General features: G+C 30.4%; 1 long non-coding RNA gene across 1 annotated transcript; it reads left to right on the forward strand.

Annotated features, from left to right (window-relative positions):
- Positions 1–372: 372 nt before the first annotated feature.
- On the forward strand, positions 373–3,192 carry LOC132747259 (uncharacterized). The gene is made up of 3 exons (XR_009628105.1): positions 373–1,401; positions 1,753–1,847; positions 2,493–3,192. It is a non-coding gene; the product is annotated as an uncharacterized LOC132747259 (long non-coding RNA).
- The last annotated feature ends 9,487 nt before the right edge of the window (positions 3,193–12,679 follow it).

The following is a 12,679-nucleotide window of genomic DNA, read 5'->3' on the forward strand; positions in this document are numbered from 1 at the left end:
GATCTTTTACAGTAACTGTTAGTATTAGCTTTTGAGTATTAAAATGTGTGTCAGTTGAATAACAGTATTTAATTCTTATCACTGAAACTTGTCTTATTTGTCACCATTTTGTGTCGATTGTGACCACCCTCCCCAAACCAAAAGGAAAGCTTGCGGTAAGCTTGATGCAAGCTTACATTGGCTATTTATGCTTGCTGTAAGCTTGCCAGTTAAATTTCATACAGAATTCTTTAACTTGCGCACTAAGCTTACAAGAACAATTTTTGTCACATTAGCTTGCTCAAGCTTCTTTGAAAATTTGGACTTAGAAAATTCTGTGATTAAAGCAGTCTGGGAAATAAAAAGTAGTGAAAATTTTCTAAGTACAAAAACTTAAAAATGTTTATAAAAATCATTTCACTCAAACTAATTAGCATTTATATAATATAATGGGATTCAAATGATAACATTTCTTTCAATTAGTTTTTATCTGCCTGTCTAATACATTCTATGTTTTTAAGATTCATATAACTTTATCAAATTTTTTAATTACTGTTATTAAAATCTTGTTACTTTCTCAAAATTATTAATTGATGCCATGTCAAAAATTAGATAACACCACAATGTGGCATCTGCATGATGTGACAGTAAAAAAAAGAAAATCACCCAAAATCAAAATGAAAGAGAAAATCATACAAATTTTTAATAAAAGTTTTCAACACAATTAAACTAAGATAAAGTCAGTATTTTAAATTAATTATTATGAAAGTTAACAAAATTCACATTTCTTAACAACTGTGAACAATTACAATCAAATATAATGTCAACATTATATATTGTCTAATGACTAATTTTTTTTTTCTTTCAATCACTTGTTAATTTGTTTTATTTATGTCTAATTTTTAATTCATTTGCACATTCAGTATATCCCTTCTTTTAATTAAATATTAACTATCTTGTGCAGAAGTTATTGATAGCATAAGATGGTCTCCCATGAGTATTAATTGTAGACTGTTGGTAACATACTGTACATGCCATAAACATTTGTAACTGGTCAGAGTGAGTGGTTGGTCAAGTGCAACTAATTACTTTCTCCCTGCTGTTTACATAATGACCAGTGTCAAACTCACCTATCTAATATAAAGGAAAGTGTGAGATAAGTGGGGTTTACAACATGTACTCTAATATCCTGAACAAGTCTGGTATCAGGATCTGATCTCAGAAAATTCAAATATTACTCAGGAAGTTCATTTGGACCTCAGTGCTTATAACATTAGGAGTAGAGTTAAACATGTGACTTAAGTGCCATTTAGATAAAACAACTAATAATAAATGTGAACTTTAATAAAATTATAATGGGACATTAAATGAGTTCTTCATTCAGATGGAAATGGAAATTTACTAATGTTCAATGGAATAATGGTAAGTTATTTACACTATTTTCATACAACAGTCTTTTCAAATTTACCTTGTAAATGATTTACACTTTTTAATTTTAGTTTTTCTTCATAAATTTTACATATGTGCTGGTGTAAATCTTTTTCACTTAGTGTTATTGAGTGGGAATTTTCAAATCTGCCCTTTTTACCAGTAAATTTCATTCCTGGTCATGATTTTTCATTAATAAACATTTCATTCTTGGGATATTTCAGTAAATTATGGGTTTATATTAACTGAGTACTTGAAACTTTTTTAACTATCAGAAAAGCATTTTGAATGTACTCAATTTATAATAAATATATGTATTCAGAAGTGATTTTTTTTAATTTACAGGAAAACTTACATTGCCCACAGGTACCATAGAAAGTTTCAAATTATAATGATGACGAAGAAGAAGAAAATTGAGTTGATAACAGAAATAATTGATGGTTAGTTTTGTTACTCAATAAGGTTAGATAACTTATAAAAATAATGAAATAAATAATAATCATTGATTTGAACAATTTTCAATCTTTAAAAGTATATACAACTTTCAATGTAGTATATTATTTCCATTTAAACAAAATGATTGTATAGATTTAATTTTTGTATATTAAAGATTTACTTAAATTACAATATTATTTATCTTAAAGGTTTGTAAAATACTTAAATGCATGTATTACTTTCACTAGTTAAAATTGTTGTCAATTAAAGCAAAAGTTCTAATAAAGATTCATGATCAATTCTGATGTAGCAGTCATTTAACCAGTAGGAATGCAAATAATATTCAAATATATTGTTTATAACAATTATAAACAATTGCATTGCTAGATATAGATCTACATGTTGTTGACATTATTTATAGCAATATTTAACAAAATTGAAAACTATTGCAGCTTGAAGAACAATTTTAAATTTATAAATAATTATTAAACTGGCAAGATTGCCAAAAAATAAAATTTTACTATTGCCTAAAAAATAATATTTTACTATGCCTGTGCTTTCAAATATTGATCTTTTTAATTACATGATAATAATACCAATCATATGCATACAAAACATAAATAATTAATTATTATACAAATATTTTTCAGTGTGTACAACAGGCTTTAAATGATATGGATAGTTGTGTGCCACAGTGAAGCCATTCTGAAAGACTGCATCTGTAAAGGACATGATTTATCATATTACAACATGGATACTTATTTGGAAAAAATCAAAAACAGTTATCTTAAATAAATATTTTGTTTTATATTTTCTCAGCTTGGTAGACATTTATTATTTTTTGTATTTGTGCAATAGAATAATGTTTGTTAAGATCTCTAATGTAAATCTAGAAATATTAGTTGAAATGAATAAATTAATTCTATTAAATATTAGTTTATTAAAATATTATACCTTATTACATGACAATTAAAATTTTTTATTTGTTACAAGGCGGGAATTTTTCCGCCTAGGATTTTTCCTGCGGAATCCGCTTAAGGTAGGCGGAATCCGCCTAAGGTAGGCGGAATCCGCCTAAGGTAGGCGGAATCCGCCTAAGGTAGGCGGAATTTGCCTAAGGTAGGCGGAATCCGCTGACATAGCCAGACTTTAAGCGGAATATTTAAATGAGCTAAGGCGGATTCCGTCTAGATAGGCGGATTCCACCTTAGCTCATTTAAATATTTCGCACCATATTCCGCTTAAGGTCCGCCTAAGAAGCAATATTCAACTCTGTTCAGTTTAAGGCGGAATCCGCTTTACTACATAGGCGGATTCCACCTACAGTCAGGGCGGAAGTTTTCGTACGGGAACAAAATAACAGAGGACATTTTTTCTCTTCCTTTTTTTATTACATAAATATTTTCAAAGATTTACATTCAATCAGCCATGCAAAATAAACGATGATGCAGAAATACATCAGCTTTATACATTTTCCTTTAATTTGTGACAAAAACATTTTCAGATGCAACTGAGCACAGTTACAGACCTATGTCACCAGAATAGAGTCAAGACTGCCCATCACTTCCTTCAAGTCACAGAATTCTAGATTTACAACTTAAGACATTGACATCCCTTGAAGTATCAATGGATTGTACCAAAATACACAATATTTTAAAGGATAGTTATAAAGACAGGATAGCTTTAGACAGGATAGTATTATACAGGATAGTATTTAAGACCGGAGTGAGGCAGTTGAAACTTTGATTTGTTAACCTGCATCACACTATTTTTGTATAATGGACTCTGACCACTTTTAGTTTGGTCATGACCATTATTATTGTAAGGGGGTTATAACCTCTAAATGAGCACTTCTGAGGATGTTTTGAAATTCTAAATTTCACCATTTTCATTTTGTGCATGCACAAATGTTGAATTCTGCTTAAGCCATTGCTAGGGGGCGTGGTCAGCAGCTTGTATCACTACTGTCCATGAACAGGCTTAATGAAACCAAGCCTTCAACATTAATTTATCAATGTTGATTTTTCTGGTGTTCTTTAGGGATTCTTTTTTCTTATACCTTCATACTAAAATCAGGCAGTTCATTTTAGTATTTAAGTTACTTACATATAAAACCCCTTTAGTGCTGTTTCACTCCACGAAATGATATTTAAGTTTGTCAGACTCTCTATTCTCGTGGCATTGATGATTTATTCTTAACTTTTTTTTGCAGTTTGTATTCAATTCAAAGAATCAGAATCATTACCAATCAACAAAAAGAACATGTACTGTACAATATATATATAACATTTACAAAAATTTTGCACCATTTTTTATACATTTTGTGAAAAAATGTGACTTCATACATCATATCAACAACTTTCTCATTTGTTATAAATACAAATACACATCTCATTTATTACAACAAAGAAGTGTCAATCCAATTAACAATTCTATACAAGTACATTTCTTTTTTAGAATTGTTCCGACTTTATTCTGTTGAGACTGCTCACAAATCAGGACAAAATTTCAATAATACATTCCTAAAATTGCCTTTAGTTACAAAACAAGAACTGTCTGAGGACAGTAACGCTCGACTATTCAAAATTTGTCACAAGGGTGTTTCATTGAGTATAATAATGCTTACCTATATAAATACATAAAATTGTCCGAAAAGGTACAAACTCTTCAAGTTTCAATACATTCCCTTCAGTAGTTATGGAGATACAAGCTTACATGCAAACACTTAACCAAGAATTCATGAGTCGAAAAAGGGGCATAAATATGTAAAAAAGCAAATCAGAGTTATGGGACTTGTGCCAATTATCTTAGATAATCACAGAGAACAAGTGTGTGAAGTTTCAATCCATTCCCTTCAGTAGTTATGGAGATACCAGCTTACATACAAAAACTTAACCAAGAATTTCTAAGTCGAAAAAGGGGCATAATTATGAAAAAAAGCAAACCAGAGTTATGGGACTTGTGCCAATCATCTTAGATAATCACATAGAACAAGTGTGTGAAGTTTCAATCCATTCCCTTCAGTAGTTATGGAGATACCAGCTTACATACAAAAACTTAACCAAGAATTTCTAAGTCGAAAAAGGGGCACAATTATGAAAAAAAGCAAACCAGAGTTATGGGACTTGTGCCAATCATCTTAGATAATCACAGAGAACAAGTGTGTGAAGTTTCAATCCATTCCCTTCAGTAGTTATGGAGATACCAGCTTACATACAAAAACTTAACCAAGAATTTCTAAGTCAAAAAGGGGCATAATTATGAAAAAAAGCAAATCAGAGTTATGGGACTTGTGCCAATCATCTTAGATAATCACAGAGAACAAGTGTGTGAAGTTTCAATCCATTCCCTTCAGTAGTTATGGAGATACCAGCTTACATACAAAAACTTAACCAAGAATTTCTAAGTCGAAAAAGGGGCATAATTATGAAAAAAAGCAAACCAGAGTTATGGGACTTGTGCCAATCATCTTAGATAATCACAGAGAACAAGTGTGTGAAGTTTCAATCCATTCCCTTCAGTAGTTATGGAGATACCAGCTTACATACAAAAACTTAACCAAGTTTCTAAGTCGAAAAAGGGGCGTAATTATGAAAAAAAGCAAATCAGAGTTATGGGACTTGTGCCAATCACCTTAGATAATCACAGAGAACAAGTGTGTGAAGTTTCAATCCATTCCCTTCAGTAGTTATGGAGATACCAGCTTACATACAAAAACTTAACCAAGAATTTCTAAGTTGAAAAAGGGGCATAATTATGAAAAAAAGCAAACCAGAGTTATGGGAATTGTGCCAATCATCTTAGATAATCACAGAGAACAAGTGTGTGAAGTTTCAATCCATTCCCTTCAGTAGTTATGGAGATACCAGCTTACATACAAAAACTTAACCAAGAATTTCTAAGTCGAAAAAGGGGCATAATTATGAAAAAAAGCAAATCAGAGTTATGGGACTTGTGCCAATCATCTTAGATAATCACAGAGAACAAGTGTGTGAAGTTTCAATCCATTCCCTTCAGTAGTTATGGAGATACCAGCTTACATACAAAAACTTAACCAAGAATTTCTAAGTCGAAAAGGGGCATAATTATGAGAAAAAGCAAACCAGAGTTATGGGACTTGTGCCAATCATCTTAGATAATCACAGAGAACAAGTGTGTGAAGTTTCAATCCATTCCCTTAAGTAGTTATGGAGATACCAGCTTACATACAAAAACTTAACCAAGAATTTCTAAGTCGAAAAAGGGGCATAATTATGAAAAAAAGCAAATCAGAGTTATGGGACTTGTGCCAATCACCTTAGATAATCACAGAGAACAAGTGTGTGAAGTTTCAATCCATTCCCTTCAGTAGTTATTGAGATACCAGCTTACATACAAAAACTTAACCACAGGGACGCCGACGCCGACAAATGGGTGACTGCATTAGCTCGATTATTCTGCGAATAGTCGAGCTAAAAATCAATTAACTTTTAATATTGTAAAAGGCACTTGAACAAATATTTTGAAAAAAAGTCAAGATTTCATGACTGACATTTCAAGAATGTGTGCACTCAATGAAAAAAATTCTCAAAATGAAAAACACACTAGCCAAGCATAAATTTAACCCAAATTAGACTGTTTTTGTTTTTTGGTTGGGTTTTACATTGTACTAACACAGTATAGGTCTTATGGTGACTATCCTGCTTTACTGGTGGAGGAAGACCTCAGGTACCCCTTTGTGAACTATTTCAGGTACAAACGGGCACCTGAGTAGAACCACCCATGTTCCATAAGCTATATAGCTGTTGATTTGAAACATATTTAAAAGAATACCTAACAAAAATCAGTAACATAATTCATAATAAGAAATATCAACACAACTAACAAGACCTTACATACCATTTTCTATATACAAGTACATTTTTTATCACATGACAAATTGTATGTTTTGTCTACTTTTTTATTGATTACTGTAATCACTAAAATATTAAGTGTTTATTCTGGGACTAATAATCCCAGATTTCATATGAAAAATAGTACCGTAATTTTCTTAAAGGGGACAATATGGCCTCGTCATTTAAGAACGGCTGGTCAACCAAAGGATTGCTGGTTAAGGTTATTCTAGTGTCAATATCATATTTCAAACACAAATGTCTAAGTTTAGACTAAAAACCAGAAATCAGTTTTACTATTGGTCCATTTCAAATCTGTGTTCTTAATCTCAACCAATCAGGTGTTGCAATACAGAAATTATCCAGTGCATCAGGCCCAAATTTTTTTTATATAAAATAAAGCATTACATTAATTTTGCCAATGTAAAATAAGATTTTTGACATACCCCTGCTATATATATTTAAATTCGAACCCCAGTAACTGAATTTAAGGATCAGTAACAAATCAGTTTCATACATAATTGTTATAGTGTTTAAAATAATCAAATGAATATGTGGATTTTACATGAACGTGCATTTATTTTACAAGTAAATATAATGGATAATAATGGAGAGCACAGCATTGTGACACAGTTGTTCCCCCTGCTTTCTTCAACAAATAAAATAAAGGTACCGTACTTTGTATATACAAAGAACAATGGCTTTTTCAGGCAAAATTACATATATGTTTTTTATAATTTTGTACAGAAAACTTTGGCAAACAAAAACAATAACATTTACAGAAAAAAAAATGCTTCTTTCCAGTTTCCAAGATTATGATACATTGTATTTAGATATTTCTATCTATGTGTAATAGAAAACATTAGAAGTTGTGTATGTTCAAGGTATGTGCACATACATTTAACAACTGCAGTATGTTTCCTTTTCAAAACAATCATATATCAAACTTTTAGCACAAATATAGCTTATCTTATTTTTGAATTTTCCTTTTTTTTTATAATCATTTCAAAATTTTATTACATGTACATGCAATACAAAATACAAATGTACAATAAAAGTGAAAAGTGGTAAAAAGCAAATGACATAGTTTTACAACATCTGAATGAGTTACCATAACAACTGTGCATAAACACATCCTCTAAATTTGTGGACTAGACTTGTTTTAAATTTGGAGGCATCTACTGTTATGCTGAGAGCTTTTAATCAGACTAAGTTTGAATTGAACAACCCCCTGTATAAAATCTAGCCAGATTCCATACAGATTCCATAAAAACCACACAAAATTAATGCAATTCTATCATAACAATAGTATGCTATTAATATATAAGAAGGGTATACCAAAATCTGGAAAAAAGTGATCCAAATTGGAAGCATTAACAAGAGGGCCATGATGGCCCTGAGGTCGCTCACCTGTATATAGGCCCCCCGACCCCCAACATTGCAGGGCCAATTTTAACCCAAGGGCTTTTATTTGCACAAACTTGGTAGACACCCATAAGAAGACGTTTCATGCTAAACATCTAAGCTCTAGCTCATTGGGCTTTTTAAAAGAAGATTTTTTTTAAAGTTTTTACTATACACATATAGTTAAAAACAATGACACCCCTGGGGCCGGGCCAGTTTTGACCCCAGGGCTTTTATTTGAACAAACTTTGTATACACTCACTAAAAGATGTTTCATGCTTAATATCTTAACTTTAGCTATTTGGGTTTTTTTCAAAGAAGATTTTTTAAGTTTTTGCTATACACATATAAGGAAAATCAATGACCCCCGGGGCGGTGCAAATTTTGACCCCAGTGCTTTTATTTGAACAAACTAGGTAGACACCTATTAGAACATGTGTGATGCTAAATATCTTAGCCATAGCTCTTTGAGTTCTTTAAAAGAAGATTTTTTAAGTTTTTACTATATGCATATAGGGAAAATCAATGACCCCCCGGGGCAGGGCCAATTTTGACCCCAGGGCTTTTATTTGAACAAACTTGGTAGAAACTTATTAGAACATGTTTCATGCTAAATATCTTAGCTCTAACTCTTTGTGTTCTTTAAAAGAAGATTTTTTAAGTTTTTACTATATGCATATAGGGAAAATCAATGACCCCCTGGGGCGGGGCCAATTTTGACCCCAGGGCTTTTATTTGAACAAACTTGGTAGACACCTATTAGAACATGTTTGATGCTCAATATCTTAGCCATAGCTCTTTGAGTTCTTTAAAAGAAGATTTTCTAAGTTTTTACTATATGCATATAAGGAAAATCAATGACCCCCGGGGCGGGGCCAATTTTGACCCCAGGGCTTTTATTTGAACAAACTTGGTAGACACCCATTAGAACATGTTTCATGCTAAATATCTTAGCTCTAGCTCTTTGGGTTCTTTAAAAGAAGATTTTTTAAGTTTTTACAATATGCATATAGGAAAAATCAATGACCCCTGGGGCGGGGCCAATTTTGACGCCAGGGCTTTTATTTGAACAAACTTGGTAGACACTCACTAGAAGATGTTTCATGCCAAATATCTAAGCTCTAGCTCTTATGGATTTTTAAAAGAAGATATTTAAAGTTTTTTCTTTCGGTTGCCATGGCAACCAGAGTTCTGCATGGAATTAAATTCTTTGAACAATTTTTAAAGGTGACCACCAAAGGAACATTCCTGTGAAGTTTGGATGAAATTGGCTTAGTGGTTTATGAGGAGATGTCATTTAAAGTTTACCGACGGACGGACGGACGAACGCCGGACGAAAAGCGATCACAAAAGCTCACCCTGTCACTTTGTGACAGATGAGCTAAAAACAGCAAAATTACATCAAAATTGCAGTCTTGCCTTGATTGAGTCTGCACATAATTTAATAAACAACAATCTATTTTCATTGTTATTTTTTTATTTTTACAATATATTTGTATAATGAGAAAACTAAGATGACATGCTCTATGAAGAATATTGTATTATATAGAAGACAAACTGGGATAAAAATAGAATTTCTCTATGCAAAGGAATATGCTATAAAAATAGATTTTTTTTTCAGTACAATAAATTGCCAAAGCAAAATACACAATAGAGAGCACCTGTGAGAATATGAAAATTATAAGTCACAATATTATCACATACTTTATTCATGTTCATATTTTAAGGCCACTAAAAAGCTATATATTTTTCAATAACAAAAAGAAATGCACCAAAAATTGGCATAAACCCAATATTTTTTCTCTCAAACTTTTTTACATAAATATATTTTATTAGATTTCTAACTGAAAAAAACAGAACATGCTTTCTTAATCATTAACTGTTACCATTTGGAATCGCTATGTAATAAACAAATATATACTTTTAGGATGGCCTACTATAATATAATATCACATCAAATCTTAAATTAGCACAATTTGTAACCAACTGTCAATGGCAGAGGAAAAAAGATCATTACTGGAGATTTTCATCATAAAAAATGACCCCTAGCATTCTGACATAGACAGTTACCGTGATATTTGAAGACTTTTCAGAAAATTTGTATCATTATTGTGAAAGCAAATTAAAAAAATCTCTTATGTAACAACTATGTGGAGCACATATCAAGGTCATCTTTTACCTTTAGCCACGAAAACCAATCAAGATAGCCAAAAATTCTGATCAACCAGCTGATTAACATGTAAAAAACAGCTATTTGTCCTTTATTTTAAATGTAACACAGTCATTTGTTTCACCTTTTACATAAAATCAAATTAGAATGGATGACAAGATTGACCAACCGACCAATAAACTTACTATTAACAGCTATTTGTCTTTTTGCATAATGACCTTGACATTCGGTAATTGTACAATGTTACATAATTAAATCAAAACAGCAACTGAAATAACAACAGAAACAAAAGACATCACAAAGTATCAATACACAGCAAGAAATTAACAATATCAAAAACATGTATTACTAAATGGATTTTAACTCGTGAAAAGTATTGTAAAATAGTCTAATTTTTTTCAATTCAGATACATTTGGATACCGTAATAAAAATTATTAAGAATATTTCAATTTTCAATTTTGTTATAGTACCATTCAATACATAACATAGATCATAATAACATAATTATAAAAACAAGAATTATTTCAATCAAACACACCTGTATTTAATTAAAAAAAAATTTTTGCTGCTAATTGACACATCATGATACTTTGCTATACATGTCTCATTTATATTACTGAGTGTCTACAATCATGTAGAACTATTGAATCAATAAAAGCAAAATAATTTGTTCCCTGGCAGCGTTATATCAATATACAGCAGGAGCACACTGTTGTGTCATGTTTCATGTTCGTGGTACAGTTATTTCTTGTTGAATGATACAATAACTTATTTATTGGCATTATATAGATACAATAACTTATTTATTGGCATTATATAGATTCAATAACTTATTTATTGGCATTATATAGATACAATAACTTATTTATTGGCATTATATAGATACAATAACTTATTTATTGGCATTATATAGATTAATTTAGCCAATTTAACCAAGATAATTAGCCAATTTATTTTATTAAACAGCATGATAATATTGTCTGTAACTTATATTTAACTGATAAACTATGTAAATTGTAATATCTAATATGAAATATTTATGTTCTTATTTCATTAATCATTTCACAATTGTGTCATTAAAGGCCCATTATGCCCAAGAAATAATAGGTTTTTTTTATTTTTCAAAACCCATTTTATTTTTGGTGTTGTGTTAAAGTTTTAGAAACGTTTCTAATTGGCCAATTACCTGAACTATCTTTTGCACCTGTTGCTTCTCCACAATTTATACATTTATAATGATTTGGAATTTTGTATAGAAGTCAAAATACTACTTTGTTTACATTTTGCTTCTTTTATGACATTTTTAAAGGCACAATGACAAAAAGCAGAGTATCACTATAACTGTAAGTTTTTAGACTTTATTCCACACAATTTTGCTATGAATTATGCCACTTTTCCTTTACCAAACCTGTCTCATTTTAAAACTTGGTACAAGCACAAGTAAGCAACTTCGAGACATATCAGTGTGCTCCTACTGTATATTGTGACTGTTATTTTTACACTAACAATAAAATACAAGAGCACTTACAACAGTAGATATATATGGCAGACATTATAAAGCAAGTAAAAGGCAATATTTGTGTCAATGTTGAAACTATATTGTGACTTAGATAATGACACACAACTATGCACTACCTATAGTTACAATATTGGTAACTGAGATGTCCAAACTAACATATCAAATCATACCATTTTTTTTAATGAACTATTTCATTGTAACAAATTCTGACATATTATATTAATGTATTAATGCTTTTAAAATCAGTTAATGTTTAATACAAATACTTTTAGTATAAAATTCTATTCAAAGTGTTTCTTAAAATTTGAGAAAAAAGGTCATTTTCTAAGAAATGATCAAGTTATGTTAACAACAAACCCAAGAATTAAAATAAAAACACACTGATACCTTTTAAGTATATATAGTGCAAAAAAAAAAGATTAAATGTTCCTTGTGATTAAAATATGTCACAAATTCATAGTTAAAATTCTATAATATGCAGAGTTTATGTTGTTGATTTCAAAAAAAGTCACTTATAATAATTATAATGATGATGATGATAATATAAATAATAATATAAGCAATAAAATAATAAAGGAAATTTATTACATTATGAGTGATATAGCTGTTTTTAGTACCGGAAACAAGTAGATAAGCCTAAAATCTTAAAAATGATTTGGGTGACTGAAAATATTGATAAAATAATGAAAATTCTGCACAATTTGTATACACATATTACCAAAAATTTGATTTTCTGTATTGATATTGACATGGTCTGTAGCAGGAAGTTCATTTAAAATCATTTACACTATAAAATATGGTAATCTTAAATGGAGTGATAAAGAAATGAGAGATAAAGAAATGAGGTGAAACACATCCATGTACAAAAGTAT

The sequence above is a fragment of the Ruditapes philippinarum genome, unplaced genomic scaffold (assembly GCF_026571515.1).
Source record: "Ruditapes philippinarum isolate M1 unplaced genomic scaffold, ASM2657151v2 ctg7_1_1_1_1, whole genome shotgun sequence".
Taxonomy (NCBI): Eukaryota; Metazoa; Mollusca; class Bivalvia; order Venerida; family Veneridae; genus Ruditapes; species Ruditapes philippinarum.